The sequence below is a fragment of the Rhineura floridana genome, chromosome 1, assembly GCF_030035675.1.
Source record: "Rhineura floridana isolate rRhiFlo1 chromosome 1, rRhiFlo1.hap2, whole genome shotgun sequence".
Lineage (NCBI taxonomy): Eukaryota > Metazoa > Chordata > Lepidosauria > Squamata > Rhineuridae > Rhineura > Rhineura floridana.
The window spans coordinates 214,286,941-214,302,152 of NC_084480.1; the positions used below are offsets into that span (position 1 = coordinate 214,286,941).

Here is a 15,212-nt window from a genome sequence, read left to right on the forward strand (position 1 = left end):
AGTTTTTGCAGTCTTATTTTTTCATATTAATAGATGTTACACTGAGGGAAAGATAAATTCTGGAGAGGGAGTAGGCGTTTTTGGAGATGGGGAGAAGTGAAAAGTCAGTGATTGATACAGTGTTCTATTTCAAGGAGTACTTTTTAACAGGATTGTCATTATTACAGATGTACTGCATTTTTTTTCATTCTTGGCATGTTGCAACTATTTTAAAAATGGTGCACGGCCTTGGGAACCCTCTAGTAACTTTCTCTACCAGGTGACACATTTTTGTTCCATCAGTTGAGTCACTGGACCACAGGTCTGACAATCATTTATACTGTTTTACTGAAATACCTTGTAGTAAATAGTGATGGGGAAGTGGGAATTCAAATGAAAAAGGTAAAGAGTAAAATACTAGAATATACATCATGTCTGTAGCAGTCATTGTGAAGCACGTGCATTTAGGAACTCTTAGGTTTCAGCTCTTTCTTTGGCCTCTGACATCTGGTTTTCCGTGTGTAGGAATATTTTTTTAATGGGGGCATTCAATAATGTAATCCTGCACCTCAGTTTTATTTGTCCCTTTTCATAGAACAAGCCTCACTGAAAATTAATCCATTAATAGAAATTTATTGATGGTGAAATATCTGTCATTTCACAAGAATGTATAAATCTACATGACTTTTAACTGCAAGAGTTGTAAAGAAATTCAGAGAGGTTGAATGATTTGCTGAGCCAGCCTACTGACCCAGCACTGAGTTGCATGGAAAGGAAATATTGGCCAAGTGAGATTACGTAACCAAAAATTGAGCTTCCTGCTCAGATGCTACTTTTCATAGTATGCAAATTAAGCACTTAAGGTAGTAATAGATCTTATTTTAGGATGATCCTGTGACTGTACTAATATTCACCCAGTTTCCCATACAGCAGTTTTGTTATGAGGGTTTTGGAAGGCATGTAGAGAAAATGCAGACATAACCCAATGAAAGTTTCACAGTTTTATTATGCGTTCGAATGAAGCCTTTCCTTAAACTTGAGTAAGTGAATATGTGGATTAATGTAACTCAACCTGAAGAAAGCCATGCAGTCTGCCAATATTTAGTAGAGTTTAAAACTGCAGCTAGCATTTTGAGTGTGTTTGTCTATAGACATGGGGTGGTATCTCACTGCGTCATGACTACATTGATTTCAGTTGGTCTGCTTGCAGTATGACTTAGTCAGATGCCCATCTAGATTGATATGTACTTCCACAATAAGGTGAAAAGAAGCAAGGGGCTTCCTGTTAAACTTGCATTGCATTCCATTTCACTTTGGGGAGTTATCTATCAAATGAAGGAAAATTAAACCAAATGCTCTTACAGTGTAAGTGTAAAATGTAAGATCCTGAAGATGGTTTGATTTGCATTCACACATCATCCTTATTTTAATGCAGTGGCATCCAAAAATGGACCCTATGATAAGGGTTTATAAGGACAGTTGCTAAAAGGAACAGGGAGATTGCGGAGAAGTTCACTAAGTTCTTTGCATCTATCATCACTGATGTAGGACAGATTGCTATGTCTGAATGAATTTTCGGAGGAAGGGAGTCTAATGAATTGTAGCAAATAGTGGTGACAAGAGAGGAAGCCCTAGCCCTTATTGACACATTAAAAACTAACAAATTAACAGGCTCAGATGGCATCTACCTGAGAGTTCCTAAAGAACTCACATGTGAAATTGCTGATCTTCTAACACAGATATGTAACGTATCCCTAAGATCAGCCTCCATATCTGAGGACTGGGAAAGTGGCTAACGTAATGCCAATTTTAAAAAATGGATCTAGTGGTGGGGACCCAGGAAGTTACATCTGTTTTGGGAAAACTGGAAAGCATTATTAACAATAGAATTATGAAATATAGAAGAGCAAGTCTTGCTAATAGGCAGGTGAAGGGCGATGAACTAAAGAATCTTTAATTAGTTGAAAACTATAAAAATATTGGTAAAAGAACCCCTGAAAGGCAAGTTACTGCTGGTGGTTGGAGGGTGTGTGCATGCACGTGCGCATATGTGTGTAGCTTTGCTGGACAACCTCCAGGCTTTTGATTGCTTTTTTCTTAAATGTGTATCTCTCAGGCCTTCTCAGTGTTACCAAGGTTTAGATTGTTGTCAAAGTACAAAACAAGAGGTTCAGTTTTGCACTGTTAGGATCCGGGTAGAGGATGGTGTATTAATAAAAAGGGCCAGGAAGTACAGGTAGACAAAATCGAACGATTGTGGGTGGGAGTGACAGGGAAATGCAGAGATGAATAATAACAAGGAGGAAGGGGAGAAAATAAGAGATATATAAAGAACATTGATGGTTGAAGTTAGCCTTAGTGAAAATTGCAGTTGCTTGGCGGGGGTGGGGGAATCTCCCTAATAACACAGCACTGGACTGGTGGTTATTTGTTTTTATTCATTTTAAATAGTATACTTTTCTAATTACAAAAAATTAAAAACTTTTCCTGGATGTCACGTTGCACTTTTGTAGGAGCTAAAATATTTCCCAACCCCTTTGTCTTTCTGTTCACAGGCATTGTCTACTGATACCTTGGCACCATTACCTCCCCCCCCTTTATTCTAACCTAGTGACTCCTGTTAATCAGGAGTCACATAGTAAACACATTCATTTATTTAACTACACTCATTTCCCAACTTTCATCCATCCAATGCAATATACATGTTCCCAGGTGAAACCCATTCAGTTATTGATGAGACTAGGCCTCAGATGAAGTTGCCGTGCTATATAGCCATTAGATTTGGCTATGTGATGACTACAACTAAGGGCAATGCTTCCTGCATTGCACTACCATTCATCTGGACAGATGAACACTTCAACCACCTCTTTTGATATTATCTTCCTAAAATTCCAAAAGGAGTAGCACGTTTTGCTGCTACTAAAAAGCACTCCCTACTGTTGTCTCAGCCCTGTATCACAGGCACCATCAAGTAGGTGCCTATGTTACTTATGTAACAACAATACATGCAGTACTCAATAGGGCAACGAGTGTTTACTTCGTTTGGGATGGAATGGGGGTGGGGAGATTATGTTTTCCAAGCAACAGTCTACTGCATTTTGAACTCTAGGGAAATGGCATTTCCTTGTAGTGGTTGTGCTCCCTTGATGGAAACTTTCTAGAACTCCTGCAACTGCTAAGAAATTAGTGTGTGCAGTACACAAAAGGTTGATTGCCTAGGTAACCCCCAATACAATGGCAGAATGAGTACAATGTGTGAGTTTACCCTGTGTTGAAGGGATAGAGGAAACAATAAAATACTTTATTAAGACAATTTCTATTGATTTCTCTAACATGCTAAAGAAACAGTGATAGGTGATAGCATAGTGCTAAATCATCAACACAGGAAGAGGCTTTAAAGAAGATCCCTCTTTCTTGCAGAAAACTGATCATGAAAAGAAGAGTAAACTCTTAAGTTGATGCTAACTTGATGTTTGAAGTGGTCATAGAGGAGGTGTTGAATGCAGCAGAGGAGTGAGGAGGGTGAGGGTAACCTTTGTGTCTTCAGATTGGGTAATGAAGATACTGTAATTCATTTGATTTACCTACCTACCACACCATCCATGTTGCTTATCACAATGATAATTTGTCCTGATTTCCCTGTGGTTACTCCTACTCTCCGTGTGTTCATATTCTGTTTAATCAGCAGTTGATCTAAAGTTAATCATCAAAGAATGGTAACAGCCGTGCTAACAGGCAGCACTTAAAAAAACAACAACTTTCAGTTACAGAGATAACAGAAAAGCACAATCCACAAAAGTGTCCACCTACTGTTCCTCCTCAACCCCCAAACTAGCTTACTTGAAGTTATCAGGAACACATTATAGACAGCTTAGGGATTTCCCCCCCAACCACTTGAAGTGACATTTCCTCTCTGAATATTTGTTTTGTTTTTAATTGTAGCATCCTGGAGCACAATGAAAGAGTTTTAATGCACAGACCTCAGAAAAAAAACGCAGCAGCACCTGGTAAAAGGAGGTTGCACTAGGAACACTCTTGTGTTTTTGAAGTAAGTAATGGGTGCAATGTTGATATAAGGAAAATCGCAATTATTTTACGTATTTGTTTTTGTGTCTCAAAAGATACCTTGATATTTCTGTAATGCATGCAGAGGGATTACTGAAAGGGTTAAAGTAGACATGATGGTGGCAGGTCTATGTGTGTTAAACTCCAGCCTGTGCCAGTCACGTAGAAAGAGGATGCGAGGAAGAAGGTCTGATTATAACAGCATGGGCAGATGATTATAACCACTCGCCCACCTACAGCTTACTTTCCCATGATGTGTCCTTTCATGTGTTTTTGTTTCTTTCTTTCTCTCAGCCAAACTCCAATACAAGAAATGAACTCGGCGGGGGTGGGGGTGAGGAGTACTTGGGGAGAAGGGGCTGCAAGGAGGGAAGCAGCAGCAGTTCCCTGTTTACATGTTCTTTTTTGCTATTAAAATCAAACAGCGCAGATCTGCCATCATGTCCCATTTGACTCTGACTCCCAAATACCAGTTAGGGCCAGAGAAGAAGTACAATACATGCGCTGATATTCTTAGGAGTTTTATTTAGGTCATGTTCACTTGTTGATCCCTACAAGCCAGGAAGTATCGCTGCGGGTTGGTTGTGCTAATTCATACATCAGGGTAGAGGTGGACCGTGCTATCCAAGCAGGGGATGTTGTGCAAAATCAGAGCTGATTCTAGGCTTGAAGGAGCAGGCAAGAGTTATTACATCAGTTGGCCCCTCAGTGCTCGAGACCTCAAGCCCTGCATTCTCCCAGAAACAATGGTAGCATGCTGAGTTTTTGGAGAAGCATTGTCTGTCACTTGGCACCATATTTGCCCATGGAACTCAAGCAGGGGAGTTTGGGTTCTTGCTTAGCCCCTTACCACACTGAGAGCAGTGGAATAGGTGAATTTTGCATCAAGAGACTAAGCTTGGGTAAAGCCCAGCACATCATGGCAGTGCTTCCCATGCTTCCAGTTTAGCAGCCTGTGGAAATGCCTTGTAGCTATTCCTTAAGTACTTATATACAAACTATAGTTTATTTCTTGGTTGTTTTGCAAAGAGGGAGCTGTTACCTTTAACATGCCTTTCTGCAATTAAGCCTGTAGCCAAGCCTAAGCATGTGTAACTGAAATAAGTGCATATTCTTTCCCTGTTTACTTTGTCTCTGCTTTCCTCCCCTTCCTGTTTTTCCCTCTGGTGAATGTAAATTGGATATTTTGGGGGGGGGACTTGTACACGGTAAAGTGCCGTGCCCACTCATGCTATACAATTGTTTCATCCTCATCCTCATCTTACGATAAGGATTAACGTCTTAAATAGTGAATGTGTGCATACAACTACATTATCTTTAAAGATGTAGGCAGTGTGGTGTAGTGGTTAGAGTATTGGACTATAACCTGGGAGACCAGGGTTTGTATCCCCACACAGCCATGAAGCTCACTGGGGGCTTTGGGCCAGTCAGTGCCTCTCAGCCTTAGAGGAAGGCAATGGTAAACCCCCTCTGAATACCGCTTACCATGAAAACCCTATTCATAGGGTTGGCATAAGTCGGAATCGAATTGAAGGCAGTCCATTTCATTTTCAGGCACCTGTATTGATCTATTAGGGGAAAAACTTTAAAAATTATAGTACAAGAATATCTGTATTGAACGAACAAAAATGTCACAAAATAAGGGAGTTACCTTTTGCATTCTCCAGAAATCTTCTTGAGGCTGGATATTAAACAAAACAAGGTGTGTGGGTTGAATTTAACTATATAAGTAAATAGGTACTTGAGGCCTTTGCAGTCAGAGGTCTTGTATTCCATGCAGAACAAGTAAAATATAGGAGGTGCTGTGCTGTGTCTGATTCCTGGTTTAGGGCTGGTCCTAGATTTTGAAGGGAGCCTGGGAAAAGTGCCTTCTGGTACCCACTTGGCTTAACTGGCAGCGGCAGGCTACAGCAGTGCTCCAAACAGTCCTGGGCAGGTGGGTCTATTTAAATTGATCATAATGCTTCTGATCAATGTTATGTAAGGGCATTGCGGGAAATTAAAAATCAAAGCTAGACCCAGTTTACCTGGTGCTGCTCAGATCTCTAGGCTGGGAAAATTTTTTGCAGGGGGTGACAAGGGCAGGCATCAGTGGTGGGTCTTACCAGGATGCTGGGGCCCTGGTAGCTGCCCTTGGATAGCAGGTACTGGCCGTGACCCTACTCTTGGTAACCCTCTGTGTTGCCAACCACACAACCTCTAATCTGTTAAGGATGCAAGGAGGTGGGGGTGGGGGACACTTTGCTTAGCAATGCAGCTGTGGAGTACTAGGATTTCAAGACAAATGTGTGGGTTAAAACTGTATATTCTCCTGCGATTGTTAGGCTATTGTAATTGTTTTATCCAAATATCAGTGTTCTTGCAGAATTTTGAGTTCTCTTTGTCAGTTCAGTATTCACATTTTGGCTGTGATAGTTTTATTCTTTTCATGACACAGATTTTAAATGGCATGATTAAAACAAAATAAAGTCCCCTTTCTGCACCATGGCTGTGAGTGACACTGGAATGTTTGAAATAGTAACATAATTAGCAGCTACATGACTCAGACTACATTGTGCTATTTTTGGTTTTGTAATTAAAAAAACAAGACAACTCAGTATGAATAGTAGTGTAGTGCCTTACCTCTTTCACCCTTTTCATTTTCCAACTCTTTATTTTTCTCACATTATAAAGCTGGGGACCTCTACATCTCTCTTTTACTATGTGGTCTGGAAGGAAACTATTATAACCCTGCAGCCTAATACCATTTGGAAGAGAATGAACAGAGAAACAAAAACCTTTCAGGGTTTTCTCTTGTTAGAAATACAGAGCCTTGTTACTTCCACACATTGTAAAAGGATAGAAGTCACTGTAAGCTATGTGGCCCTGATTCATGTATTTGCTGCTTTTCTTTCATTTGGGAGAGAGGAGTATTCATAGAATGAAACTTTTGGTTTCAGCACAGCATAGGATGCGTGTTTTTGGAGAATTTCTGCATCAGCCTCACACTTCTTGTGACAGTGATGCAGCATCTGTCTTCTGAAAATTATTTGCTTTTAAAAGAGGTGTGGAGTGCCTCAGTGGTCACGCTGTTCCTAAGTATCTGTACTCCTGGAGATAAAATTAAAAAACAAAAACGAAATAGAGAGCTTGCTTTTCTTATAAGCATTCATTTTTGTGAAGGTTTGCTGTGAAGTAGGTGGCTGTGCCAGCCTGTTGGTTAGCAGAGCATCAAGTGTTTTGTTCCCTGATCCCCTGGCTCCTGTGTCAGATGAAAATATATATGAAAAAATAAGACACACTTCAGAGCTATGGGGTTGTTTTCAGTGTAGTGCTAGGGCAATTGTTCTGTTAGTGCAGGGGTTTCTCCTTTACGTGACAGAACAATCTCCTCATGCTCCACCCCTCCCAATTTTGTCCTGAGGGTTCTCCAAATTTTCCAGAGCAGATTTGGGGTTGGCATAGGGTTCTCACAATAGGAGAAAAGGAGGGAAGTCCATTGCACTAGTGCTAATTCTAGCCCATGGTGTCCACAACTACCTAAAGCTCACCTTTCTATATTTGTACCTAAGAGTCATGTTGCAAGGAGAGAGGCAAAGGCTGAAAATGCTACATGATTGATCCTCTACCATGTCTTTGTGGGTTTTTTTAATTTTTAATTTTTTTGCTAACATGTTTAATTAATGAACATTTTGCTGTGCTGGTTCCAAAGAATCAGCCAAAGATATTTTGTTGGACTGGTGTGTTACTAACAGGTTTTTGAGTTATACAAAGTGTTTCTTAATGGCTCAATGAGAGAGTTTGTGTAACTCAGAACATCAGTGAACTGACCACTAATAATGTTACAGTATTTGGCTCCAGTCATATATTCCATGAAGCTAAGAAAGCTCTCACATAGGTAGCAGCACATTTTTAAAATAGTATCATGATGTCATCTGATATTAAAGGCAAAGTGAGGGCTCCCAATCCTCACTCCTCAGACCTGCAAAAATCTAGATATATTTGTGTTTTAATTTGTATGTTAATGCCTTTAAGTTTGCTTCTCTATGTATTAGATGCTTTGCGCAATCCTTTGGGGGGGAAGCAGGGTATACATTATTTAGATAGTGATAATAAACACACTTGCATCCTTCATTTAGGATTAGGCACACCAGCCACATTTACAAACTAACTTTTCTATTTTATGGTGGTTATGTTGGTTTTGTTTAAGATTTTTTAAAATGACATATCTATATTGTATATCCCTGGGATTTCTGATAAAACCTAAATGAACTATTCAGTGTCTTGAATGATACTGACATGCATTTATATTTGCATAAGGTGTTAGTTATCATTGTTTCATAATAGTTAACTGACTTGATCCAGTGTCCAGGTGTGTGCTTGCTTCCACCTCCATGCATGAGATTTCCTCTCCCCGCCCCACCCTGGCCTATCACTTGTGTATGTGTAAAGTGAGGGACGGACTATGTGTATGTGTTGCCATACTCAGGCATTTATTTATCTGAGGTTTTGTAAGTAGTTCAGTCTGTATGTTAAAGCTCTACTGTATTAATGCAATAGATATTTGACCATCATTTTGACCAGTTAAAATAATTATCAACAGACTGGTTAAAGAGTCAGCCCTATCCAAACACTTGTTATTCTATTAATATAGTTTGCTCAATGGTTCTATTAAAAGGTACCATATGAACTTTTCATTCTACCTATCAGTTTTGCACATTCATATTTTCATACTTTGTTTCAAAGCAAGAGATAATAGGCATATGAATAATGTGGCCTAAACCAGGAAGATACCTTCAGTTGAAATTAGCAAGCGGTTTTAAAATTAATTGTTCAAAACTACTTGTTTATTGAGAAGTTTTGGCACTGGATTTTGTTGCAAATGTTAATGTTTAGGATAAGGAGTTGTATCCAATGTTGCATGAGTAGAGTGCTGCTTATGTAATAGGGCATCCCCTTCTTCTCTTGCCCCATTCCCTTCCCCCAAAATCTGCTCTGAAAGATCCCCCACAGATTTTGAGGGTACACTGGGAGATGTTGGGGGTAGGAGAAGAAAGAAAAATGTCTGCTGCACAAGTGGGACAACAGCACTGGATACCACCCATGGTTGTTAATTTTTTTCGTCTTCGGTGCAGTAATAGAGCTTTTGAAGATTAAATAATAATAAACATGTTAGATAAGAAACCCATGAGTTGTGATGATGACATTAGCCTCAGGAAAATTAACCAGTGACTAGTGTGTTCATCTTTCCATTGAAATTACTCGGTTTCATAAGAATTCAGCTCAGCGTGGTGTCTGTTTATAGGTTTTCTGAGGGCTGTTGCAACACTGAAAAACTCGGCAGAGGACTACGTAGTTTGGCAAGGAGTGAAGCCAGTAATAACCTTTGCTTCAAAATGTGACATTCCATTGTTTCGTACATAAATAGAGGGGTTTCTGGCTCCCACGCTCCATTATCTCATTCTCCCTTTTGGAAAGACTATCTTGCCATTAGCGTAATCACGTACTGATCTTTACCTGCAATATTGTTGGGACAATTACTTTTTTTTGTATTTGAAAATGGTCTCTACCTTAAGCCTGCTTTTGTTGTTTATTTGTTAAGAGTTGTTAGCAGAGCTTGGAAAAGTTACTTTTCTGAACTACAACTCCCATCAGCCCCAGCCAGCATGGTCACTGGATTGGGCTGATGGGAGTTGTAGTTCAAGAAAGTAACTTTTCCAAGCTGTGGTTGATAGTAGCTTAATATAGTAAAATGTTTTGGGGGGGGCATCTGTTTAGAGGTTCTTGTGTCCAAGGCCCATTTTTTGTCTTGCAAATGATGAATGAAGTGTGTACACTGTACCTAATGTGTTATGTGGGGCTGTTCATCTGAATACATTATTTCTTCATTTATGGAAAAATACAAGCTTTTAACCGTAGATCATGAAAAACTATGGAATGCTTTAAAAGAAATGGGGGTGCCACAGCATCTGATTGTCCTGATTCGCAACCTATACTCTGGAGAAGAAGCTACTGTAAGGACAGAATATGGAGAAACTGATTGGTTCCCCATCGGAAAGGGTGTGAGACAGGGGTGTATTTTATCACCTAATTTATTTAATCTATACACAGAAGATACCATACGGAAAGAGGATTGGACCAAGATGAAGGAGGTGTGAAAATTGGAGGGAGAAATATCAATAATTTAAGATATGCAACAAATGCTGATGAAAGTTAAAGAGGAAAGCACAAAAGCAGGACTACAGCTGAACCCCAAAAAGACTAAAGTAATGACAACAGAAGATTTATGCAACTTTACAGTTGACAATGAGAACATTGAACTTGTCAAGGATTATCAATACTTTGGCAGAGTCATTAACCAAAATGGAGAGAATAGTCAAGAAATCAGAAGAAGGCTAGGACTGGGTAGGGCAGCTATGAGAGAACTAGAAAAGGTCCTCAAATGTAAAGATGTATCACTGAACACGAAAGTCAGGATCATTCAGACCATGGTATTTCTGATCTCTCTGTATGGATGTGAAAGTTGGACAGTGAAAAAAGCGGGTAAGAGAAAAATCAACTCATTTGAAATGTGTTGGAGGAGAGCTTTGCGGATACCATGGACTGCAAAAAAGACAAATAATTGGGTGTTAGAACAAATTAAACCAGAACTGTCACTAGAAGCTAAAATGATGAAACTGAGGTTATCATATTTGGACACATCATGAGAATACATGATTCACTAGAAAAGACAATAATGTGGGGAAAAACAGAAGGGAGTAGAAAAAGAGGAAGGCCAAACAAGAGATGGATTGATTCCATCAAGGAAGCCACAGACCTGAACTTACAAGATCTCAACAGGGAAGTTCATGACAGGTGCTCTTGGAGGTCACTGATTCATAGGTTCGCCATAGGTCGTAGTCGACTTGGAGGCACATAACAAAAAGACCTTTATAATAAAAATAGGGCAAAATGCTTTGGGAGTGGTCTAGAGAAAGTGGGGCCAGGGGAAGGGGGAACTCTTTGCATCTCTCTGCATAGCAAGCTGTTTGGTTCTTAAAAGAAATTTTTAGGGGCAAATGAGGGCTTGGTAATTGTATTTGTGTGTGTAGATTATATTTTGTTGCATGTGCACCTTTGATTGCTTGTGGATACTCAGTTTGCCAGTGAACAACAGAATTGTTGGTTTGTTTACATCAGTGTATATGAGCCTCTTTAAAAAGGAGCTGAAGGAAAGATAGACTTGGTGTGTTGCTGAAATAATATGATTACACCACTGTGGTATATTGCTTCAGTGAGATGCACTTCATATTCATACAAGTTATAACTCTGAATATACTGCCGTGGTGTTAGGAGTAGGGATCGACAAATCTTTCCATTTTAGTTTCTCTCTCTTTTTTCAATCCTGAGTTCAGTTTGCCACATTTCTACATCAGTTTGCACTCCCCCCCCCAAGAGCCCTCATGAAAATTGATCACCATTTTACTGTGCATTTCCTCAACATACACATTTCGGTATATACTTTTCCTGTAGTATAATGCATTCTTGTATGTTATTTTTACAAATGTATGCACACTCTCCCCCAATATGTGCAGTTTTGTACACTTTTTTGTTGGAGAGAAAACATAACATTTGAAGAAGTGTGAATTTGAAGAAGAGTGAATTAAATTGCAAAGAAAACTGAACTTCTCCCCCATCTTAGTTTGGAGTGTCTCCAGTGTAAAACATGTGTTCCAGGTGATAGTGAAATGAGCATTCAGATGTTTCCATCATTCTCATTGTTGCATGATCCACCTTGGTAAAGTACCTTGTCCTTGCTTTTTGTCTTATGCACTAGTATGAGAATTGGCAACATCTGCCAGTGTATCTTCTTTCATTTTATAAGTTTAGACAGATATGTCCAGATGAACTCTCACATCACCATTGATTTTGAATACTGCCAGATACACTAATTATGTAGGTGTGGTTACACCGTTGCATTGTGGTGGTGTGTAGCTCTTGCTAACCTCTGAAGGGGGCAGATAACGGCTCTGCAAATGTTTATATGATCAGCAAGAAATATAAAAACTAGCACAGATGGTCTCATTTTACCACTGGCTATATTTGATTATGAGGTTCTGCTAAGGCCACAGAAGTGGTGTGTGCGTGCACGTATGTTTCTGCGAAAACATCTTTAGATAAGCTGTAACTCAGAATTTTACTTAGTATTCAGCTTACGTTGAGTGTTGATGATTTTGAGGTTGAAGTAACATTTGTCTACTGTCTACTGTGCCTATAACTGCAGAAGGTGAAGTGTTTTGACATATGTTCTGCCCAAAACTGAAGGTTTCCGAACATTTCTTTAATCTGAATATGTAATCTTATCAAAAAGAGTTGTGTAAATGTGAGCAAAGATAACATATTTCTTCTTCCCTCATTTTTACGACTATTAAGTGAACTTTGGCAAAACCATTGTTGTAGGATGGATCTAGTCTCTTGCGGCTAGTTCCTTTCTTCACCAACCAAATTAGAGCTTTGTACTCTATATAATTATTGACTTATCTGGACTATTGGTGAAGATGTATCCCCATCCCATTTTATCCATTTTGAGTGTTGAATTCACAGCTGTCCTTTCAAAGTCAGTGGTGTGTTTTCCAGCCCACCCACAAATAGCCCTGCCTTAGGGGAAAAGGGGGCACACGGGACTGGTTCAGACTTGCTATGTGAATGAGCCTTCAAGGAGCCTTATGTTTGTGGGATTCCTTCTCTCTCCTCTTGTGCATGGCAACTCCCTCCCTCATTTCCTGGTTTAAGGCAAAAAAACAGTAGCTTGTCTTCTTCTGTTTCCTTCTTTTTTGGTTTGAGGCAAAGTGCCAGGGAGAAAGGAGAATGGGAGAGGAGGAAGCAGGAATGCACAAGTATGGATTGTGTTGAAGGCTTGTTCACAGAGCATCAAACCATGGATTGGGGCTACGTCTGAACCAGCCCACAAATTCAGAAACCTAGATAATTATACAGGCATGAGAGTGGCTGTATACTATAGCCAATATGGATTTTTCACATTCCACCATGTTAAATTGAAAATATCCCCCATGCCATTCTGCTGCTGCCCATAAGCTAATTTCAAAACAAAATCTTAACAAAACGTATAGTCCTGAACTCAGAAATGCTTGCTTAACAATCCTCTAAGCTCTTATGGTGATACACAAAACACTCAGAGAAAATCCAGAGTTCAAAATCTAAAACAACAGTAAAATAATCTAGACCCCTGTTGGATTTTTTTCTGTCAGTAGTCTCATAATTTGTTGGAATTAATTAAAAAGCAATCATGTTCACAGAGGACGTGTAGTCCTATTACTGACCTTGCCCCATACTCTGACCTTAATCTTCTGCAATTTAAAAGTTAAAAAAAATTCATGGCTGATTTTTAATTAATTTAAGAAAATTAACAGAGGCTATGATAGCGCAGGCATGCTCAGTAAGAACTAACTGTCAGTGTTCTAAAAGCCAGACTCACAGTTGTTTAGCTTGGCTAATGAGGGGGGCACACCCACACCAGACATTTATTTCACTTTAAACAGTCATGGCTTCCCCCAAAGAATCCTGGGAAGTGTAGTTTGTGAAGAGTGCTGAGAGTTGTTAGGAGACTCCCATTCCTCTGAAAGATCTCCACTGGCCAGAGTGGTTTAATAGTCAGCCTGTCTTCTCAGAGAATTCTGTTGATTGTAGCTCTGTGAGGGGAATAGGACATCTCTTAGCAACTCACAGCAACCTTCACAAACTACACTTCCCAGGATTCTTTGGGGAAAGCCATAACTGTTTAAAATGGAAAAAATGTCTGGTGTGGATGTGGCCAGGGACTGCTTTGGTTTAAATTTCAATGGGAGGCTACTTGAGTCTGCTGCAATATAAAAAGTTGGGAGGAAACCCCAAAAAGAATACTGTTAACAAGGTTTTTGTTTTGGAAAGGAAAGGAAAGGCTTTCCCTCTACCCAGGGCCTGCCCACCCAATCTCCTCCCCAACCTTCTCTTCCCGCTTCCCCTCCCCCTTCCTCCCTACCTCTTTACTTCCCTGCCCCCCCATATTGGTTTCACCTATACTAAGCATCATTGCACAGGAGCAAATCCCATTGAACTCAGTAAGCATGCAAATGATCAAACCTGCCCTCGCCTCCTCCTCCCTCTTATCCCATCCTCTCTCCCCCTCTCTCCCCCTCTCCTCTCCTCCATCCTTCCCCCTACCCATGGCAGGAAGTCCCATTGAAAATAAGCATACAAATGATCAAACCTGCCCTCCCCTCCTCCCATGTGTTTTCATCCCTCCTTCTCACCTCTACCCCTCCCCTCCCTTTCTCTTCCTCCCCTTCTCTCCCTTCTCCCCCTTTCTTTTCCCTTTCTGCTCCCCCTCTCCTCTCCCTTCCTCCTCTCCTTTCTCCTCCTTCCCATCATCTCTCCTCCTTTTCCTCCTCCTCCCCTGTGGTCAGTTTCATCTATCCTGAGGATGATTGCATGGGAGTAAATCCCATTAAACTCAATAAACATGCAAATGATCAAACCTGCATTTCCTTTGCCCCTCCCCTCTCCCCTCCCTCCACACTCCAGCCCTCCCTCCCTCTCCCATGGTCAGTTTCACGTATCCTAACCATGATTGTACAGGAGTAAATTCCTTTAAACTCAATAAGCATGCAAATGATCAAACCTGCCTTCCTCCTCACCTCCCACCTGTTCCCCTCCCCCCTGCCCTTTCTCTTCCCCTCTTTCCCCCAACCCTCCCTTCTCCCCCATAGTCAGATTCACCTATCCTAAGCATGATTGCAGCTGAAATAACCCCATTGAACTCAATAAGTATGCAGATAGTCCATTCTCAGAAAACGTTGAACAGGATCCCATTTCTTACCTCCCAGAGTAAAAAGCAGAGAAATTCACTAAGATGCAAAAAACTCTTATAGCCAACAGATATTTCTATCAAACTTTAAAAAGCAGGGAAATTGGGCAGCTATAGTGAATGCACCAGGGGAGCAGGAGACCTGACCTCCTCTCTTGAGATGTACCACCCTACAAATTTGTCAAAAATGCAAACACAATTTGGGTTGGTCTTTCACAGTCCAATCCACTTCCTGTGTAGCTTGGAAGAATTTGGTAGCATGTGCCTCTGAGCATATGGTGAGTGGTGGCAACACCTGCCATCTCCAAAAATGGAGAATTACATTTTTGTCTGTTTGTTGGCGTTC

At 40.4% G+C, this 15,212-nt stretch overlaps 1 protein-coding gene across 15 annotated transcripts in view; it reads left to right on the forward strand.

Moving 5' to 3' along the window:
* Nucleotides 1-15,212, forward strand: part of ATXN1 (ataxin 1) — a 356,147-nt gene that overhangs the window by 94,442 nt on the left and 246,493 nt on the right. For 12 of the 15 annotated variants that reach the window (XM_061592513.1, XM_061592471.1, XM_061592504.1 and 9 more), the window contains one exon: nucleotides 3,922-4,027. The exons of the other annotated variants lie outside the window; for them this stretch is intronic. The gene's annotated coding sequence lies outside the window, so the exon portion shown is untranslated. The remainder of the gene's footprint in view (nucleotides 1-3,921; nucleotides 4,028-15,212) is intronic. 15 annotated transcript variants of the gene reach the window in all.